The sequence below is a fragment of the Monodelphis domestica genome, chromosome 6, assembly GCF_027887165.1.
Source record: "Monodelphis domestica isolate mMonDom1 chromosome 6, mMonDom1.pri, whole genome shotgun sequence".
Taxonomy (NCBI): Eukaryota; Metazoa; Chordata; class Mammalia; order Didelphimorphia; family Didelphidae; genus Monodelphis; species Monodelphis domestica.
In genome coordinates, this window is record NC_077232.1 from 179,849,074 (window position 1) to 179,853,377 (window position 4,304).

The window sequence follows — 4,304 nt, forward strand, 5'->3', positions numbered from 1 at the left end:
TCATTAGTTATCTTGGCATCTCCCTACACTCCCTGGTCTTCTCTGACACTTTTCTAGTTACATTTTCATACATATCATTTTTCTTGGGCAAAAATGACATCAATGTAATCTTATTTTATAAACAGTAGGGGACAGGCCATCCCAACATAGTTCCCCAATAACACTTGATTAAAGCAAAGCTTAGTGTTTCTAAACTCCTTTTAAGTCTGAAATATTAAGTTTTGACTAGAAAATAATTCCATATCAATCTTCTTATGTTTGGAAATTAATTTTAGGGAAGCCTTTGCAACAAAAATTTGAACTGAATTTGACCATGGTTTTTACCCTATAGCACTGCCTCAGACCTCAGCTTTCACATTGCTTGGCACAAGGTAGTCATTTGGGATAATGTGTCTCCTGCCGAGAGAGTTTTTACAATTTATTAATGAGCTTTCCAAAACCCTGTTTTATTCTCTGAATGGTTTTACGGTGTCTTTAGGAACAACAAATACATCTTAATCACTGTGGTTGAATGAACACCAAACAATGGTGTGAATGTCATATTGGCCTTCCTCTCTCCTTCCTTTTCCTTTGTCCCTCCTCTAATATAAACAGGCTCTTGGTTCCAGACGCCAATGGTGTGATTTTTAAACAATTCTCTCCTTGCAAGATGGTGGTGGTAGGCAGCAGTGAGAGATGTGTTGGTTTTTATTCTTGTTTTATTTTGTTTTAGATCAGGGGATAATTTGAAACAATTATTTTTTAATTAATAGTGAGGGAAAAGTGAATAGAAACATTTCAGAAGGGTTTGATGAGTGCATGCAGAAAATAAAACACTTTATACTATGCTTCAATAATTTATCACTTCTTGACAAGGGCTGAAAAGGGTCCAATCTGTAAGTACAAATCACCAATTTGCTCTTTTATAAATGACTTCTTTTAAGGAGAAAATGGATGTTCCTCCAAGTGGAGCATGCATTTTCTCATTTGTTTTGTAGAATGTGCAAGGCAGCCAGGTTACTGTGTCCCTTCATTCACTGAAATTAGCTGCTTCTAAAAGCAATTCCATTTTTATCTCTCACAAATCTGTAGCATCCTATTTTTGCTAACTTCCTCCCTGACCTCCTCCTTGGTATATATCTTTATTTCCCCCTTGCCATATCTAGATTTTAATAGATCTATAGCAAAATGATGTTTTCAGCCATGGAACTACTTTTAATCAAGATCTACTTTGGGAAATGCTACAATTTTTACGGTAATAAAAGTACTATAATATGCAATTGTACTGGAGCAAGTTGTCCCCTGTGTATACCTGCACATTATGGAACAGTAGAACAAAGTGTAAGTGATAAAATTACTTTATTCTTAACTTCAGTCTCCTAGAGGTCAAAGACTGATTTTCATTTGCATTGTAGCAAAGACATTTGTTCTAAGCAAATACATTTTCCTTGTCCTTGAGCCCTAAATTCATTTGCATGCCTCCCCCATAATCTTGGGCTATGGCAAACAGTTTGCAACTCGCAGAAAATTATGCTTCATTTTTAGTCTGCCTCATTGCTCCAATTTTGTCTTTTGAGCCATCTCCTAGCTAGTCATCCAGGAGACTGAGTTGGTCTTATTTTAGTGTTGCTTACCCCCCAAACAGCTGCTGAGTACAAATACTCAGGCACCTGGAATGATTGCCATGCATGTGATGGCAATTTTGGGGGGGTATATGTTCAGTAAGGGAATGTTACAGTTTACATTGGAAGCATAAACATGGGTTCTCGTTTAGGACAATAGGACATGCATATGAGTAATCAGATAAACAGTAAAAATTGACTAAGGCATTTCATTAAGTCTTAAAAATAGAACCACAGACCTTCAGGGTTTCAGAGATCTCTGTTCATCTTATCCGAGCATTCTTAACCTGGATCTCATGAATTTGGTTAAAATATATAAATTTTGACAAGTCAGTAGAATTGGTTTCCTTTACATTCTGTATTTAAAAACATTCTAAGAAGGGTCCCATTGCCAGAGGTCCATGGCACAAGGTTAAGACCCCCCTAATTTAATCCATCTTCAGCAAGAATCTCTTATGTAACATCAAAAAAACTAGTTGTGCAGCTTCTACTTAAAGACCTTTCATCATGAGAAAAAATCAGTACTTCCCAAGACAACCCATTCTACTCTTAAGTATTGGCCCAGAGGGCCTTGGGAGGTAATGGTTATTCTATACAAGTAGAAAATGGCCTAGGTTATTAGATCCAGAAAAAACTGATTGGACGCCATCATGCCTCCCTCTGCAATAGATTTCAAACCCAATGTCAAGTTAAACTTACTGAAGGTCTTACACTGTCCTTTATTCTCAAAACCAAGGCTCTGACAATTGGTGAATCTCTGAATAGGGTTCTGCTGCTGTTCCAAGCAGATCTGCCCAGGTTTAGTGCCTACATTATTTTTTTAACTGCATTAAATATTATTCACAAGAATTTTAATATTAATTGACATATGTTTTAAGTTTTGGAAAGGGATTTTTCATTTGTACCTGGATTTAGGTGCCATTAATCTTTATTTTACAGTTGTGGAAACAGGCTCCAAAAGGGACAAACTAAGGAAAAGGAGGCTGGCCAGCTTTCCCAGATACTTCGCTTTGCAAAATCTATATCCATTTGCTGAGTATTGCTATCTTTATCTTCTCTGTCTTTGCTAAGAATGTTACCTGTTCAGTATTGAACTAAATCATGCCTAAGAATTAAAGTCCTGACCAACCATCCATAGCTCCTGCTCTTGTCATATTCCCTCCAACCTCCTCCATCCCTATTCCCAGCTTGTTTGCACTAGTATTGCCAACCATGTTGCTGACTCAGGAGACAAATGGATTCTGCCCCATAATTTACGAGGCTAAAAAAAGAAGTTATTATGGGTATGTAGACATTGGATAGACTATGTGATGCACAATATTGGAGAATGGCAAGTGACCCAGATGTTTCTAGACTATATCACTCAGCCATGGCCCCACAATTTATTTAGGAGCTACTTGGGGAGGCCCCCAAAAGTTTTAGACAAGAAGGGCAGAGAAATGTTGAGCAGAAATAACTGGCTGATATTTTCTGGCAAATATGACAAGTTAATTATACATTTATATAATTTAATTTGGAGAAAGTCAAGAGAAAGCTAAAATCTGAACTTTGTCTCTTAAAAATGAATTCTTTAAAATACAACAGAACTTCAGTAATTGGGTAGTCTGCTTCTTTGAAATCTAAAGTAGGGTGCTTTTAGATTATTTTGCTAGGATCTTGAGTTCATGTACATATAATATTCCAGATCATTTCTGACACAGGGTTACCAAACTAGAGGTCCTGCTGGGTTGTGCTAATGAAGAATGGATAAAACTAATTTGCATTTGGCCTATTGGTATCCAAAGGGATGCTGTTAGGATGTAAAATAGTTCTTTTAAGTGGATTAACATCATCCCTACAGTCTTGGCACTCCTTAACTAACCTTTGCATAGAGAACTCTGCTTTGGCTAAGGTTTCATCAATTCCAATTCAGAGGGATCAGAACTAATAAAATTTTATTGTAACGAAGAGAGACTCTTCTCTGCCAAAAATTAGACTGAGGGATCTGCTGTTAAATCATGGTTTTTATTAAGTCTTGAGGGATGATAGTGACTTACTATTCCTTCTGTAATTTCAGGTGCTGGTGCTATTTTATGGGAGAAATCTAAGAATTATTTTACATGTAGATAAACATTTTCAATGTTTTTGTTAGAAAATTCATAGCCTTTGTACAATCTATATCCATTAGAACTTAGGACCTAGTAGAAGATTGCTGTATCTAAATGCTCTGATTTATTTGTAGGAGAGAGAAGGTACTTTTCATCTAGTAGTTTTATTTTTAGAAATGAAATTTTTTACACATTTCTCATAATTGCCACAGTATAAATGTCACTTCTATCCATTCTAGAGAGCTATTGATCCACAATGACATGCCTTTTTTGGAGCCAGCCTTGAGGTAGAGGATAACTATTTTTCTGTTCTGTTCAAAGCTACTACCTATATGGGGAATCGAGCCTGTGGCCTTAATTTCACCAGCCAACTGAGCTAATCCTCATATTATTCTCCAGGGTCTAGGAACAACAATATGATTACTTTTTTTTTTAATAGATGGGGAAACTGAAGTTTAAGTGACATGTATTTCACTTCGCAAAGTCAGTGAGATTGGAATTCCACAGTTCCCTTGATGTGCTCAATGTTGGACCTCATGACTGCTAGTATGGATTTAGTAAATCAGTCATCCATTCATTTTCCCAGTTGGTATAAGCCAATGCAATCTGGAATCCC